Source organism: Schistocerca nitens, chromosome 3, assembly GCF_023898315.1.
Source record: "Schistocerca nitens isolate TAMUIC-IGC-003100 chromosome 3, iqSchNite1.1, whole genome shotgun sequence".
Lineage (NCBI taxonomy): Eukaryota > Metazoa > Arthropoda > Insecta > Orthoptera > Acrididae > Schistocerca > Schistocerca nitens.
In genome coordinates, this window is record NC_064616.1 from 78,139,828 (window position 1) to 78,158,753 (window position 18,926).

Consider the following 18,926-nt stretch of genomic DNA (forward strand, 5'->3'; position numbering starts at 1 on the left):
CTAATTGCTCGATCGCTTCTTGTTGTGAGATTTTACCTAACATTTTTCGTTTTTTTTTCTGACATTTCATTTCTTATAAATTGTGTTAGCTGTCCGATGTCTTTTCTCAGTTTTTCTATTCTGATCTGTAGCCTGTGTTGCCATGCTGGTTTTGTGGGTTTCTTCTGTGTGTTGGTTGGTTCTGATCTCTGCCTAGTGTGCATATTTAGTGTAGTTAGTGTTCCTATATAAACCAGTAGTTGTAACTTTTCCATAGTTGTGTTTTCATTTATTTTGTTGTGTATGATTGTGTTGATAGTTTTTATTGTTGTTTTGACTTGTGGGTTATTTGGCGGTGTATGCAAGAATAGTCTTATGTCTGTATTTGTGTCTTTGTATTCTATATATGTCAGCTGAAATTTTTCTTCTATATCTAAATTTTGTGTCACTTCGTGTTCTATTTGTACTTGTTCTGGTGGCTGTCTTAAGATTTCGTTTTCCTCTGATTGTTTAATAGATGCGTGTTGTTCTTTGTTTGTTTGCTCTGGGATGTTTGAGTCCATTACTGTATTTTCTTCTTCTTATTGCACATTATTATTATTATTATTATTATTATTATTATTATTATTATTATTATTATTATTATTATTATTATTATTATTATTATAAGAAGAAGAAGGCTGGTTTGTCCAGTGAGTGTATATGGGTGTGCGCAACTCTGGCAAAAGCCATGGCTGTAAAGCACGATGCATATAGCCATCTCAAGTAGTACGCCCGTCCTCAGGATACTGTGTCTGGATAAGGAACTATGATCATGTCAACCATGGAGTCACTAGTATAATCAATAGCAGGAGGAGGATTGGTCGATTGGTTAGTTAGTTAGTTTGTTTGTTTAGAAAGTGGGGGGGGGGGGGGGAGGACCAAACTGCGAGGTCATCAGTCCCTTGCTCACAGTAAAATAATTACATAAGGAAAAAAAAGAAGAGGAGACGTACAGCACAGTAACAGGAGAAAGGAAGAACCAGAAGAAGGGCAGAAGGACAACGAACGCTACTATGGGCAAAACAGGAAAAGAAAACCACAGAGAGAAGCAAGAAACAAGTAGAAGGGGTAAAAACAAGAGAGCAGATGACCGTGGCTGGCCGACCACGAGAATAAAAAGGAAAAGCCAGCCACTCGGCGACACAGTAAAACATCCACCCTAAAAGCATTAGAGTGGGGAACACAAAGGACATGCACTAAAACTTATATAGAATGATAAAACCCACCGTCACGTATAAAACGTAAAACTAAAATAGCCGATGAGGCGTTGTCTGCTAAAATTAATGGCAACGAGTCCGGTAACTGAGGAGTCCGTCGCAGGGCAGTCAAAGAAGGTCAGCTCACCAAGATATGGGCCACTGTCAGCCGGGCGCAGCACCGACACTGAGGTGGGTCATCACGGCGAAGGAGGTAGCCGTGTCACCCGAGCACGGCCAATGCGGAGCCGGCAGAGTACCACAGAGTCCCTGCGAGTGGCCCCCGTGGAGGACTGCCACAAATTCGTAGTCTCCTTAATTGCACGCAGTTTGATGTGCGTGCTGAGGTTGTGCCATTTCGTCGTTCGGTTTAAAATATGGGGAAAGGGATCAAACTACGAGGCCGTCGGTTCCTTGTTCCTAATAAAACAATGCCACAAGTGTGAGAATAAAATAGACGAGACATACGACACAAAACAGAAAGAAAGGAAAGACCACAAGAACGAAGGAAAGACAACGAACACTAAAAGGAACAAAAGAGGGCAAGAGAACAACAGAGAGATGCAAGGAACAGTTAGAAGAGAGTAAAACAAGGAAGCAGATTACAGTGGCTGGCTGACCACGAAAATAAAAACGAAAAGCCAGCCACCCTGCAACACGTTAAAACCTTCACACTAAAAGCACTACGGTGGAGGACACAGAGAGACAAAGGACAGGCGCTAAAACTCAGATCGAATGATAAAACCCACCCTCACGAATGAAACGGAACGTAAACCAAATCAGCCGATGAGGCGTTGTCTGTGAAAATCGACGATAACGAGTACGACAACCGAAGATGAAGTTGCACGGCAGCCGAAGGAGGACACAGCAGAAGAATACGGGCCACTGTCAACTGGGCGCCGCACCGACACTGAGGCACAGGAGGTAGCCGTAGGTTGCCCGTGCGTGTCCAATGTGGAGCTGGCAGAGAACCACAGAGTCCCTGTGAGACGCCCTCATCGAGGACTTCCACACGTTCGTGGTCCCCTTAATGGCTCGCAGTTTATTGTGCGTACTGAGATTTTGCCATTCCGTCTCCATCAGCTGAAAAACCTTGCGGCGTAATAACGAGCGCAGGTCGGTCACTGGTCGGTCGGTTTGTGGTATCGAAGGGATCAGACCACTAGGGCTGTCGGTCCCTTTTTCCACGAACTTTAAACACCCACAAAGAATAAGCACAAACAATGGAGATGACAAGAGACGACATAGGACAAGAGAGACAGAGAACAGAAAAAAGGAATTAAAATCACACCACGTGTGACAGTGGTTGGCCAACCACAGAAACAAAAAAGAAAAAGCCAACTACCAAGAAACGCACTAAAAACCCCAGTCTAAAATCATAGGTCAAAGGCCAGACTCAACACAAAAAAGGACAAACACTTAGATCAAACGATAAAAACCCCCTGCACGAATAAAATCCAAACCTAAATCTGCCATCGCAACGTCATCTGATAAAAGTGCAGGAAGCGTATCAGGCAGTGCAAACGTCTGCGTGAGCAGAGTTAAAAGCAGGCAGTCCAACAAGATGTGGACCACCGTCAAAGTTGACCCACAGCGACACAAAGGTGGGTCCTCGCGGTGCCAGAAATAGCCGTGTGTTGTCCACGTGTGGCCAATGTGCAGTCGGCAGAGGACAACAGAGTCCTTGCGAGAGACCCGCAAGGAGGAGTGCCACGCACCGGTAGCCTCCTTGAAGGCCCGAAGTTTGTCGGGTGAAGGAAGGGTGCGCCATTCTTCACCCCAGGTACAATGTACCTTCTGCCACAAAACTGACCTGAGGTCACTCTCCAAAAGACCAATCTCTGAGGCTGGTGCACCGACAGCCCGTTTGGCCAGCGTATCGACACATTCATTACCCGGGATGCCTACATGACGCGGGGTCCACACAAAGACCACAGAGTGGCCGCAACAGGCAAGAGTATGGAAGGACTCCTGGACAGCCATCACCAGACGAGAGCAGGGGAAACACTGTAGCTCGTAAACCGCTCAGGGAGTCACTACAGATAACGGAGGACTCACCTGAGCAGGAGTGGACATACTCTAGGGCGCAAGAGATGGCGACCAGCTTGGCAGTGAGAACACTGCAGCCAGCCAGCAGTCAGTGTTTTTCACAATAATCCCCTAGAGTAAGAGCATAACCGACATGACCAGCAACCATCAAACCATCAGTATAGACAATGTCAGAGCCTCAAAATGCGGCAAGGATTGAAAGGAAGCGGTGGCTGAGGGCCTCAGGAGGGACAGAGTCCTTCGGGCCCTGTGCCATATCGAGCCGAAGGCATGGGCGGGGCACACACCACGGGGGTATATGCAGAGGGGCTCGGAAAAGAGGTGGAAGAGGGAAAAACCTCAAGCCCGGAGAGATGAGCTCTGACGCGAACTGTGATCGTACACCCTGACCGGGTCCGCCGTTCAGGAAGATGGACGACCGACTGAGGGAACAGGAGACGATAATTGGGATGCCGGCGCAAGCTACAAACGTGTGTAGCATAAGCGGCCAGTAATCGGTGGCGCCAGAACCGCAATGGAGCGACACCTGACTCCACAAGTATGCTGTTGACAGGGCTTGTCCGGAAAGCTCCAGTGGTGAGTCGGATCCCGCTGTGAAGGATGGTGTCAAGCAACTGCAATGTGGAAGGTGATGCTGAACTGTAAGCCAGGCTCCCATAATCTAGATGGGACTGAATTAATGCCTGGTACAGCTGTAGAAGGGTAGACCGATCGACACCTCAGCTGGAGTGACTGAAGCAACGAAGAGCGTTAAGAAGCCGCCAGCACGTCTGTTTAATCTGCCGAATATGAGGGAGCCAAGTCAACCGGGTATCAATAACCAATCCCAAAACTGATGCATCTCCACCACAGCAAGACGTTTGCCGTCAAGATAAAACCATGGCTCAGGGTGAACACTGTGTCGCCGGCAGAAATGCATAACGCAGGTCTTGGCAGCCGAAAACTGGAAGCCATGCACTACAGCCCAAGACAACGCCTTGTGGATAGCGCCCTACAGCTGCCGTTCGGCAAACACTTAAGACAGATCCTTGCAGTACCCCACTCTCCTGAACTCGGGAGGAACTATGGGAGGCCGTAACTTGCATGCGGAAGGAAAGAAGCGACAGAAAATTTTGTATGAAAATCAGGAGCAGACCCTGAAGACACCAACCATGAAGCACAGAGAGGATGTGATGTCGCCATGTCGTATCGTATGCCTTCCGCATGTAAAAAAAATGGCAAACAGATGCTGATGGCGGGCAAAGACCATACGGATGGCAAACTCTAGGCACACCACATTATCGGCAGCACAGCAGTCCTTACGGAACCCACCTTGAGACGGAGCGAGAAGGCCCTGAGACTCAAGTAGCCAACTCAACCTCCAGCTCACCATGCATTTGAGCAACTTGCGAAGAATGTTGGTGAGGCTAATGGGGCAGTAGCTGTCCACCTCCAGTGGGTTCTTGGCAGGTTTCAACACAGGGATTACGATGCTTTCCCACCATTGCGATGGGAACTCACCCACAACCCAGATACGGTTGAAAAGGTCTAGGATGCATTTCTGGCAGTCCACTGAGAGGTATTTGAGCATCTGACAGTGGATGCGATCTGGCCAGGGAGCCGTATCAGGGCAAGCATCTAGGGCACTTTGGAATTCCAACTCACTGAACGGAGCATTGTACAATTCAGGGTGGCGCATGTGAAATGAAATGCTCCGATGTTCCAATCGCTCTTTCAGGGAGCGGAAAGCCAGTGGGTAATTCGCAGAAGTGGAACTCTGAGCAAAATGCTTCCCTAAGCCGTTTGAAATTGTGTCGGAGTCAGTACAGACTGCTCCATTCAGTGAAAGCGCAGGTACGCTGACAGGGCTCTGATGGCCATAGAGTCATCTAATCTTGGCCCAAGCCTGCGATGGAGAGGTACGGAGGCCAAGGGTGGTGACATACCTTTCCCAGCACTCCTGTTTGCGTTGGCAAATGAGGCGGCGGGTTCGTGCAAGGAGCCATTTAAAGGCTATGAGGTGTGCCAATGAGGGATGCCGCTTGTGATGCTGGAGTGCCCGCCTGCGATCTTCAATCGCCTCAGCGAACTTGGGCGACCACCAAGGCACAGTCCTCTGCCGAGGGGACCCAGAAGAACAGGGAATGGCAGATTCTGCAGCAGTAACAATGCCGGTGGTGACCGAGTGAACCACCGCATCAATGGCGTCATTGGAAAGAGGCTCAGTAGTGGCAACGGAGGTGAACAAGTCCCAGTCGACCTTATTCATAGCCCATCTGCAGTAGCGCCCAGAAGAGCTACACTGTGACTGTGACAGTGACAGAGAGATCGAAAAGTGGTCACTACCGCCCAAGTTGTCATGCACACTCCGTTGGACAGATGGTAATAGGCTAGGGCTGCACATCGAAAGGTCGATGGCCAAGTACATGCCACGCGCCACACTGAAATGTGTGAAGGCACCACTATTTAAAAGAGAAAGGTCTAGCTGTGTCAATACTTGCTCAATGATGCTGCCTTGGCCTGTTGCCACTGATCCACCCCACAGATTGTTACGGGCATTGAAGTCGCCCAGTAATAGAAAAGGTGGCGACAATTGGGCTATCAGCGCAGCCAGGACACGCTGCGGTACATCAACATCCGGTGGAAGATAGAGACTGCAGACAGTAACAGCCTGAGGGGTCCACAACCAAACAGCGACAGCCTCTAAAGGTGTTTGTAGAGGGACAGACTCGCTGTAAAGAGAGTGAAGGACGTAAATGCAGACGCCACCAGATACCCTCTCATAAGTTGCCTGGTTCTTATAATAACCCCAATAGCCATGGAGGGTGGGGGTTCACATCGCCGGAAACCAAGTTTCCTGAAGAGCAATGCGGAGGAAAGGGTGAAGGCTGAGAAGTTGTCGGAGCTCAGCAAGATGGTGGAAAAAACCGCTGCATTTCCACTGGAGTATGACATTGTCCATGGCCGAGAAAGGCGTGAAGGGACTGAGGAGGCAGATTACACCACTGGGTCACCTGCTGCCACCGATTGAGTACCAACGGGAGCAACACCCATCATGTATGAGGGACCGGCGAGATCTAGGTCCTCAGCGGACACCAGAATCTCCACCGCATCCTCAGATGCAGAGCTTGTAGGTAGCAGTGGAGTGGGTGCCACCGCGATTTCCTTTTGATCTTGGCCCCGAGTTGGGAAGGTGACGTATGGCACCCAATGGTTGAGACTTATCTCTCCCAACACTCCTGCTTCCGTTGTTTGATAAGGTAGCGAACATGGGCACGGAGCCATTTATAGGCTATGAGGTGCTCCAGTGAAGGGTGTCACTTATGCCACTGTAGAGCACACCGGTGCTCCTTAATTGCTTCAGCAACTTCCGGCGACCAAGGGACTACCTAACGCCAGGGGCACCCTGAAGAGCGAGAGATCGTGTTTTCTGCCGCAGAAACAATTTTTGTAGTCACCTGCTCAACAATCGCATTGACGTTACCGCGTGGGGCAGATTCAACAGTGACAGCAGAGGTGAAAGTTTCCCAGTCCGCCTTGTTTAAAGACCAACAGGGCAGACGTCCATGGGCCTGATGCCGGGGCAGTGACAGGAAGATGAGGAAGTGGTCATTACCACACAGGTCATCATGTGCTCTACAGTGGATAGATGGGAGAAGTCCTGGACTACAAATTGATAAATCAATGGTCGAGTAACTACCATGAGCCACACTGAAATTTGTGGAGGCCCCAGTATTTACGAGGCAGAGGTTGAACTGAGACAGAAGGTTTCGACATCTCTGCCTTGGCCAGAGAGCATGGTACCACCCCACAAAGGGTTTTGGAAATTAAAATCTCCCAAAAGTAAGAAAGGTTTAGGGAGTTGATCAATCAGTGCAGCTAATACATTCAGGGGTATGGCACCATCTGGAGGAAGATATACATTGCAGACAGTTATTTCCTGTGTCGTCCTTATTCTGACAGCCACAGCTTCAAGAGGGGTTTGAAGGGGCACATGTTCACTACAGACTGACTTGAGGACATGAATGCAAACTACACCTGACACACTATTATAGTCGCTACGGTTCCTGTAACATCCCTTATAGCTGCAGAGGGCAGGGGTCTGCATTGCTGGGAACCAGGTTTCCTGGAGGGCAATGCAGATAGCTGGTGTAAAGCTTAATATTTGCCGTAGCTCAGCCAGGCAGTAGAAAAAACCGCCACAATTCCACTGGAGGATGACATCATCATGAGACTGGGAAGGCATGGAACATTCAATGAGGCAGTTTACGCCTCAGGGTCACCTGCCGCACCCAACTGTTTTCCTGAGCAGTCTATATCCATTTTGTCTGAGGGTCTGGAGAGATCCAGGTCCTCAGCAGACACCAAAATCTCCACCCCATCCTCAGACACAGAGGTTGTAGGTAACGGTGGCATGGATGCCACCACAATTTCCTTGGTCTTATAGGTTTTCTTTTTGGATTTCTCTCACTGCTCCTTTGGTTTCCCGGGCTGGGAGGACTTCACTGGCTCAGTCTCTGGGACTGAGGATGAGTGCGAAGCCCTATGACCAGCTGCTTTTGGGCTCTACAGCCACTGGCGGGTGTCGTCTTTCCCACTAGCAGAAACCTGGGAAGGGAGTGACCCAAGGGACCCCTTCCTAGTGAGAGAAGCCGAAGATGACTTACGTTTCTCCGGCTTAGAAGTGGGAACAGACGTACCTGGGGGTGTTGCTCCCGAAGTAGGTCGTGCAGGAGCAACAGGGAGTGAAATGGAGGAGGAGATTAGTGTTTAATGTCTCGTCGAAATCAAGATCATTAGAGATGGAACACAAGCTCGGACTAGGGAAGGACACAGGGGAAAAGCGGCCGTGCACTTTCAAAGGAACCATCTCGACATTTGCCGTAAGTGTTTTAGGGAAATCACGGAAAATCTGAATCTGGATGGCCAGACATGGCTTTGAACCGTTGCTCTCCCGAATGCGAGTCCACACTGACAGCGAGCAGTCGCATATCCATTGTTTTTATTATGCCTCTGTGAATGTCAGGCCTGTCTCTCGTGCGTTGCACTGATCCACAGCACTATTTAATTTGGTCACACGATTTCTGGCAGTGCCATGGTACTGGGTGGCTGCCTATCACTCACTGCGCCGCAGGGTAGCACTTCATCTTGCAGCGGCCACATGCACTAAACGATCTGACAACTCCTGCAGCTAAGGGTTGTAAAGTTTCTACCTTACATATTATTAAAATGAAACTATGAGTGTGTAATGCTGACTATCAATTGCATTGCACTGCAATCAACTAATGTGGTTATGGCTTCTGTCGCTGTCATGTGTAATTCTCTTAAAATTCATCTTTCTTTCCCCCCCCTCCCCCTTCAACAAACCTTATGTGCAGAAAATGTTAAACAGTTAGATATCACAGCACACTACCTCAGCAAACAATTTTGAGTGCAAAGTTGCCACTTTATTTAGCGCAACACATCCTCTAGCGACTGGCTAGATGGATACGATGACCCATCATTTACATTTTCAACACACTATGATCAGCTATACCAAAACAGCAATGTCAAAAGACTGTGTGTTTTGTGCACTTTATTCACAGAACACTTAGAAGAGGCAGCAAACCTACTGAAGAGACTACATCTACTATGCTTGCCAGTTATCTGGGTACTGCTGCACTGTACAGATCCCTACAGGATAGGAGGATATCAAAATAGCCGATTTTTAAGAATTTCAAACATCTATTTGCAACCCTATTGGAAATCCTATCCTACTAACACCCAAGTGTCTCATAGACTCCCCCTACCACCGCAGAAGTATGATGTTGAAAAGTGTATTAAAAGATCCCCTTAGGGATGACAGAATATACGATAAATGGGCTCTGAGAGAAGTAAATCTTCTATGTATGCAGTACGATGAAGTGAAAAAATAAGCAACACATCTACACTCGTCATTAGATACAAGACTTTCTACAAATTATATTGGATTTTTACTCTAATGACTGTAGTAACATCCTCTATGTAGTGTAAATTATCAGATAGTTACATAACAACTGATGTGTTGTGTATAACAGTGTTCTACAGTTAGTGTACTGGGGAAGTAATAAAACATGAAAGTTGACTGGTGCACAAGTAAACCTTCCAGAGAATCCCAACTCAGGAAAGCCTGTCTGCCTCTAGTTTTGTGTATTTGCTTGTAAACTATGTGGAAATTGTTAACATAGACTCCAATAAATATGTGTAAATATTATACCCAAGTGTTATATTAAAGCTGGAGAAACATTTTTCTCAATCCAGGACATTGTTCTCCGCAATACTGCCAAATACAGATATTACTGAAATAGGAATGGTTTGCACAAATAACATTATTATGAAAAAGAAAACTGATATGGACAAGACCGAAGGCAGAAAATGAAAAGTAGAGCATCTGGGGAAAAGAAAAAGAGTCCCTACAAACTGCTACAGGGAATGGGGGAACGAGGGTGTAGGGGAGGAGATTGTACATGTGCAAGCAAGACTTAGAAATCACTTTAAACCCGATAGGCCTATATCTGAAAATCTAGATGTGACTGGGGAATAAAAGATGTCAGCATTTACTGCAAATAGCAATGGAAAGTGGCCATACACTGGAGTACTCACAGAAAATGATGCATTTGTGGTGGATGTTTACTATATTAAAGGGCATATGAGGAATCTATAAACATCCATTCCTATTTGGATCTGCTTAAAAAGGGTGGTTGCAATGTACCTAAATGTGCTGGACTTGACAATGGGCATCTACCAACAGAAAAGCTGTCTGCAGAGTTTAAAACTCACAGCATAACTACATTTAATGGATCTGCTGAAGTTGTAAAATTAAAGTTATACATGAAAATTCATCAAGAATGTATAGGAGGAGAGTTGGTAACATATGGTACACTCACAGTTTTGGAACATTTTAACAGTAGTGTAATCCAGGAAATACAAGACAAAGTTAAAATCCCCAAATGTTCCCAGCTAGAAGAGCTGTAAGAAGGAATGAAGCTATTACTAAAGGAGATAAGACAGATAGTTCACAGGAGGGGGGGGGGGGAATATATATATGCATGGAATTTGAGAATATAACTTCTTTGTATTTATTGTCAATGATAAAAGCAGCCGAGGAGCAGGCCTGGTGTGACTCTAAATGTCTACAATACAGCGGCAGAAGACAGGTGCACGACTGTCAGTGGTTGGCGTGACAAGGCTCACTATTGTTTATAACAACATCTACACAGCTGAAGCGACAACAATTGCTTGTACTGGATACGGTCACCTGAGGACTGACAAGTACTTGAAGTGACAATGTGCTGTGCTTTAGAGACACAGTTGTTGCGGGGATAGCACACACCCATGCCTGAAAGATTGTTTCAGACACACACACACACACACACACACACACACACACGCACACACACGCACACACACACACACACACACACGCACACACACGCACACACACGCGCGCGACAGCATGTATGGCCACGGCCCTTGTGGTGGGAGCACAGAGACTAGGCAGTGTGGTGTCAGCCTCAGCCAGTGGCAGCTGTACTACGAGTGCAACGCAATCTCGCGACAGCTCATGCATGGACACTGTGGTCTGTTGATGCTTCCCCAACTGTAAGCAAATAATAATAATGGGCTTGTGGGCATCTGTGCAGCCCGTGTTGTGATCTCAAAATGCAACTCTGTGTGGGATGGCAGAGAGTGAGGGAAGGCCAGACATTCCGACTCTAAATGTTTTATAATGAAAATGCTGTAATTGTTTACAACTAACATCACTACCCCAGTAACCTAGACGGGGAGGACAATAGCCCCTGATTGGACATGTGGCTGTCATTCTGCCTCAAACAAAAGGACAATTGTCTGACAACTGGCATAAAGAGAAGGGGGAGGGGATTTCCCTTCCTTCGAGGTGAAAGTTGGCAAAGGGGGTGTTAAATCAAATTGCACTGAACTCTCACTTTTTCTCTACTCTCACCTTACACTAACTAAAGTGAGAATGTGCATTTTGACTATCGGTGCTCGATAGCATTCACACTGAGCTAAGGCCTGCATACATAGCAGTTAGTTTTTGTTATATTGTCAAACAAAACAAAAAAATGTTTAATGTATTTCACATTCCTGTGATGTCAACACTGGCAGCTGTAAAGATGATAGTGTTGACAAACCAAAGTAAGGCAGAGACACTTAAAAATCTGCAAAACTCCCAATGACAAATAAAATAATCTTCTATCAAGAGAAGATAAGATATTCAGACCATGATCATCATTTGCTTCCAAAATGTTACACCTGTTGTGTGTCGTGTGGGTTTGAAGATGGCATACTCACTGCTCAAATTTACTGGAAATGAAAACATTATTAACAGCACATCCTGGTGTGTTACCTTGACCATTTCAAAGACTTCTATCTGCTGAATGAATTCTTGAGACTATATTTTTGAAATTCAAATCAGTCTAGAGTTCTTAAGGGATTCAATAAGTGGAACAATAGCAATTCAGAGAATAGCTGTGCTGTTTGTCAAGAATTTGTTTAGATAGCACAGGAGTGTCAAGGAAATCCCTGGCAAATTACAATGGAAGATACAGCCTTTTCTAATGAAGCACAGTTTGGTTTCCGATGTAGGAGTAGTACAATGTTAGACATTACAGTCTTCACAAAAGTACTTCAAGCTCCTGACAAGGATGAGTGTGTTACGGGTATATTCTGAGACTTGACCAACACTTTTGACTTGGTAGGCCATAAAATATCACTAAACAAGCTAGAAGCACTACTTGTACATGGAATAGTAAGTGAGTAGTTCCAGTTTCACATGGAAAACAGGGTGCAAAAGGTAGAGACAGTTCTCATGTCTGCTGATGACAAAAATTTTGTAAAACAATTGTCAGAAAATATTTACATAAACACAGGCATCACTCAGGGAAGAGTGTTTGATCCAATTATGTTTTTACCACATAACAATGATTTTCCAGACAGCATGAGACATGGAGAAAAACCTCTCTCTCTCTCTCTCTCTCTCTCTCTCTCTCTCTCTCTCTCTGCTGATGAAAGCAACATCATAGTCAGTGATAGAACACCAGACTCCTATTAGCGAAAGCAAATCAAAGCCTCAAGCATGTTTACGACTGGGCAATATGTAATGAATTAACATGGAACTTAACGAAAACAGTGTGCACTTCAGCAAAAAGAGAGCAAACAGCTCTGTCACAGTAATCACTGATGATAAATTTATAGACTGTGTAATGAACACAAAGTTTTTAGGTACATTACATTAATACTTGATCCATAGATCATGAATACGACATTTCGTAATGATGTGGAACATTCATCTCTAAAAACTCATCCATTGAGCAGAAGGAGCTGTCACTCAGAAATTCTTTTAAATTGTTTTTAAACATTGGTTGGTTACCTATCAGACTTTTAATGCTATTTAGCAAATGAACAAACTTTTTTATGGCAGCGTAAGTCAGTCCTTTCTGTGCCAATGTCAAATTTAACCCAGATCATCCTTTCTTCTAGTGTTGCAGCTACGCACTTTGCTATTATTTTTTAACTGGGATGGGTCATTAATAACAAATTTCATTGGTGAATATATGTATTGCACAGGTACTGTGAATATCCTGAGTTCCTTAAATAAAGGTCTCCAAGGTGATCATAGGTGGGCTCTACCTATTATTCAGATTACGTGCTTTTGTGCAATGAATACTTTTCTCTTGAAACTTCCTGGCAGATTAAAACTGTGTGCCGGGCCGAGACTAGAACTCGGGACCTTTGCCTTTTGCAGGCAAGTGCTCTACCAACTGAGCTACCCAAGCACGACTCACGCCCCGTCCTCACAGCTTCACTCCTGCCAGTACCTCGTCTCCTACCTTCCAAACTTTACAGAAGCTCTCCTGCGAACCTTGCAGAACTAGCACTCCTGAAAGAAAGTTTTAATCTGCCAGGAAGTTTCATATCAGCGCACACACTGCTGCAGAGTGAAAATCTCATTCTGGATACTTTTCTCTTATTGATGAATTACCCCAAAACTGATGCCATATGACAGCAGTGAATGAAAATATGTATAGTAGGCTAATTTACTGATATTTTTATCACCAATATTTGCAATAACCCTAATAGCATATGTAGCTGAACCTAATTATTTCAGCAGTTCATAAATGTATTTCTTCCTATTCAATTTCTCACCAATGCACACACTCAGAAACTTTAAATATTCTGCCTCAGCAAACAGACTTCTGTTTGAAGTCTATATTTATCAATGGTGTTCTGCCATTTATTGTACAGAACTGCATATCCTGTGTTTTCTCAAAATTTAGTGAGAGTCCATTTGCAGAGAACTACTCAATAATTTGCTGACAGCTATTATTTATAATGTCCTCAGCTAATTCTTGTTTGTTGGGTGTGATTACTATACTTATATCATCAGCATAAAGAACTAGCTCTGCATCTTCACGAGGACAGAGTGGCAAGTCATTAACACGGTCAACTAACAGCGAATGAACACACAAATACTGGCAAAAATAATGTTAGGGTTGTATATCAGTTTGTAACAGCCAATGCCTTGCGGTGCATGCTATTCCCACGATAACACAATTCTTAGCTGTAGGATTCTTTTCTGGTGATCAAAGGCACAAAACATGGACACAATCTTCGAACTGTGAAGAAGGGCTGTAAGAATAATAAATAGAAGTTGTAGTTAGGCTCAGTGTAAAGAACTAGGGCCTACTTAAAAAACTGGGTATCCTTACTGCATCAAGTGAATATATTGACTAATCTGTTGTACATATCAATGAAGATATCACTAAATATTTCACTAACAGTTCCACATATAATCACGGAAAATGGGCCAGTTTGAACTTTCATTCACCAAGTGGAAAAAAATGCAACACCACCATTTTCTAATAGAGAATAAAACTGTGCAATAAACTGCCCAAGGAGATTAAGGATTACTAAAACAAATTTGTTTAAAAAAACACAGCTAAAACATACTTCATAACTAATGCATTTTACACATTACCTGGAAGGATTTAAACAACAGTTAATAATGAAAGGAGACAGCTACACATCACTATACTTCACCACAATGAGAGGCTTTTTACGGAAAAATCATGGTTTAAGATCTGACATGCATGATCGTCATATCTTGTCATTATCCTGAGTTCAACGTCTCACTCATCATAACTCAGTTTCTCAGGTGGACTGAGAGTAGGATATGAAAATGTGCAGGGGATATAGTTCATTGTTTATCAACCTGGAGTCAGTTTTTCAAACAGACTGGAGTTAGTGCAAGGAACCTAGCAGCAGGTTCACGGTCCAGGAGTCACCAGCAAGTGTTCTTACTGCAATGAAAAACTGTGTCTCTTAATATACGAAGACAGTAACTTGTTCTCGAAAGAACAGTTACTGTCGATGACCGTGCAGCTTTGCCTGGAATAATTGACGACCAACTGAAAACCTCAGCTGCCGACAGGTGTTGTCGATATACCTCGATGTGGACAGCTGAAAATGTGTGCCCCGACCAGGACTCGAACCCGGGACAGTTGGGAATGTGAGTCTCACGGGAAGCGTGCAAGGGATAAGTCCCTGCAGTCACGCTATTCATCTGTGTCCTCGGTGGCTCGGACAGATAGAGCGTCTGCCGTGTAAGCGGGATATCCCGGGTCCGGTCGGGGCACACATTTTCAGCTGTCCGCGTCGAAGTATATCGACAACACCTGGCGGCAGCTGAGGTTTTCAGTTGGTCGTCAATGTGTCTCTTAAGTTGTATGGGACAAACAGTGTGTAAAACGACATTGTACAATGGAGACCAACTTAATGATCGGTTGGTTGGTTTGGGGAAGGAGACCCAGACAGCGTGGTCATCGGTCTCATCGGATTAGGGAAGGACGGGGAAGGAAGTCGGCCGTGCCCTTTCGGAGGAACCATCCCGGCATTTACCTGGAGTGATTTAGGGAAATCACGGAAAACCTAAATCTGGACGGCCGGACGCGGGATTGAACCGTCGTCCTCCCGAATGCGAGTCCAGTGTCCAACTTAATGAGGCAGTGTATTTGTCAATACACTGATCTAATTTTCAGGAGGGCAGACTTTGCATTGTCCAACCACGCAGATTCAGGTCTTCCTAAATCATTTGACACAAATGCTGTAATGGTTCCTTCAGCAAGGCCATGGGCGGCCACTGATCTTATCTTCGCAAAAATGTACCTACATACTCTATGTACTCATATATTTTGAACACTTTATTTCACTGCATTATGATGACAAAGTCTTCATCACTGGAAGATGATTCCTGAATGAATAAATCAAATCAAATCAGGAAAGGATACTTCCCAAATTTCTAAAAATGAAAGTACTAAAATAAGACTATAAACATAATTAGGTCAAAATGTATACATATCTGTAATTAAAGCCTTTAAAATGAGGGGAGTGGGGAATCAGATGTACAGACAATTTTTTTTAACTACAAAGCTAGTTCAACTGACTGCCCTCTCATTGTTTGCTACAACAGGGTTATGGCTAAAAATGGAACCATGACATTGATGAAGATTTACTGGGTAAACAGGAACTCTACTGGGAAACAATAAAATAAATTTTAGACATAATTTTCTGTTTTCTTGCTTCCATTTCAAACTGCAATTTTTAAATAAATTAAACATTTTACTTTGCATATAAAATCAGAAAAAATAATTACTATTATGTTACTCTGATTCACTTCTTAAATGGGAAAAACACATGAATCACCTAAATGTTGCCGATGGCACTGTATTATTTGCATCTAATGTGGTAACTTCAAAAACTAATGGAAGAGTTGAGTAGAGGATGTTTGGGAGTGAACCTGAAAATCAGTGAGAATATAACTAAAATAATGTTTACCCAAAATACAGACAAGAAAATAGGACAAATTAATAATGATGACAACTGACTGGACTGTAAAACAAGTGAGTAAAAAATGGCTGAGTTAATCAGTTGCATGTTCCACTGATCAATCACACGGTATGGTAGCCGCTGTTATGTGGAACGTGTCAAGTGCACAAGAAATGCACATGTGAAACAAGATTTTTTTAAATATATGATTTCAATTTATTTTTGAAGCTATTACTGCTGTCAGTCAGACATTTTATTTCATCTGGTAATTTGTCAAATATTTTTATTTTACCCCTTTCTGTGCCAAAGGTAGGTTGAGTAACTGATAGTGTCAGTCTTTCTTTCTTCTGGTCTTATAATCATGAATGTAACAGTTGTTTTTAAACTGGTCCATGTTGTTGAGAACAAATTTCATTAGTGAGTAAAAGTACTGTGAGGCTGTTGTAAGAATTCCCAATCTTTTTAATATGCTACAAGATGTGCGACTATGAACCCCACACATTATTCTAACCACTTTCTTTTGAGGAGTGAATACTTTTTGTCTAAGTGTTGAGTTACCCCAAAATATACCGTATGACATTAGAGAGTGAAAGTATGCAAAGTATGTTAGCTTACTAATTCCTATATCCTCAAAATTAGCAATTATTCTGATTACAAAAGTTGCTGAACTTAGTTGCTTTAGAAGATCCAAAATATAAAATTTCCACTTAAGATTCTCATCTGTATGTACACCCTGTCTACTGACTTCTGTTGATGTGTTATATTTATTGAAGGAACAGTACTTTTTGCAGCAGAAAACTGGATGTACATTTTCAAAGTTTAAAGCAAGCCCATTTGCAGAAGACCAATTAATAACTTTTCCTAAGACCTTATTTGTGTCATTTTCAATTGGAGTTTCTTTAATTGGATTAATAATGATGCTTCTATCATCAGCAAACAGTGTCAGTTCAGCTTCTTGTTTCAGATAAGAAGAAAGATCGTTCATATACATCAAGAACAGAAGTGGACCCACATGATTAAACCCTGTGGAACACCTAATGTAATTTCATCCCAGTTAGATGAAGTGGCAAATTTATTTAAATCACTTGACCCATATAAAGAAACTTTTTTGTTTCCTTTTCTGTAGGTATTACTTAAACCACTCATATGCTATTCCATTTATACCACAGAATTGTAATTTCTGTAACATAATGTCATGGTTCACACAATCAATAAATAGAGTTTTCTGAATTAAGAAGCTTCTGAACTGTATGCAATCAGTGTGTATTACCTCTTGCATCTTGTGGCAGTGAGAAATAAACTTTTAATGTGAAGCCCATTCGAAGTTGGTTGCTCAGTGAGCAATGGAGAAATGCATGTGGAAAATTACTAGGAGAGACAGGAAAGCAAACAAATGGATCAGGTAATAGGCCTGGGTGGAAGACATAATTATGATCTTAAAAAAATGGTGGTGAGAGAAGCCTCTGGCCAAGTGAACAGATTGTAGAAGGATCAAGGAAACATTTTGCTAAATAACCAAGTGATGAGAAAAGACTGAGATGATGATGATGCAACAGAGTGGGAAGTTAGAAAACACAAACGAGCAACATGGGTGCAGATATCTTAAAAATGTAATGCATGGTAAAGTCTAGAGGAAGCCTTTATACAGCAGTGGCTGTAAAATTGTATGTGCTGCTGATTATGATGATTGCAATCTGTTAACATACTGATGACAGTAACTTTGTTACAAAGGTGATGGTTATATGTATTTAATAATTTTGAATATCCGTTGTTTGTGTGTGTGTGTGTGTGGGGGGGGGGGGGGGGGAGTAACATTGACCATCATTATAATGACAACCACAAACTCCAGTCATGTGCCATTTACAAGATGTCAAAGTACTTTCTATAATATTATGCCAAGGAATGAATGTCTATAGAGTCTAGTGTTAAAGTCTACATGTTCAGCCTGAGGAAGAAGACAGTCATGTTATATTCAAAATTCAATTCACACAAGGAATATGTACAATGTCTTGAGTTCAGGTGAATAGCACATGAAGCTCTAGAAAAATATGTACTTAGAAGACAAATTAAACATAGCTTCTTTAAGGGGGCATTAATGTTCTTTTTGGTGGACTTATGTAGGATTTAGAGATAAAAACCTAGAATCAATCCCATATATCTGTTACTGAAGATTTTGAGTTGGTCCATGAAATATTCCTAGGTAGTTCTATACCCGCAAAATGCAGGTTTAGATGTACACGCTGTTCAAGTCTGGCATGCAGCTCTAATGCATTATCCAACAAAGTGTATAGAGCTACATTTGTAGTTAATAAAGAATAATATCAGCTTAAATAATGTTGTGTTTATCTTACTGCCAAAAATTATTATAAGAGCAATAGTGTGAGTAAATTAAGTTCAACAGCACAATGATCGATTTATCCCATTACACTTCCTGAATAACAATAAAAAATGTTTATGTGGAAGGCGAACAGAAAAGAAACATACGTCATACAAAAAGGACACTTGTCAGTTAAATTTTGGTGCAGAGATTCCACGTAACATAACATCTAGTCATAAAAAGCCACTTTCTTTACTATACATAGAATGCACCCAGTAGCCCTCAAAGTTAAAAGTATCTGGGAGTTTAAGAATTGTTTTCAATATGTTCTCTATTTTCCTCTCCTGTCACTTCCCCTCATCCCTAACACCTGCGCTTGTCAATTTGGTTATTGTCAATCTGAAACACACGTCTATACAACTAAAATCTATTTAGAGCCAGTAAAGTATGAGGATATAATTAAAAGAGTCAAAACACTTTCAGCTACATTATATTTTCCA

The 18,926-nt window shown here is 43.2% G+C and overlaps 1 protein-coding gene across 8 annotated transcripts in view; it reads right to left on the bottom strand.

The window, feature by feature from the left end:
• LOC126248040 (glucoside xylosyltransferase 2) overlaps positions 1 to 18,926 on the bottom strand; it is a 170,053-nt gene that overhangs the window by 150,567 nt on the left and 560 nt on the right. The window lies entirely within an intron of this gene.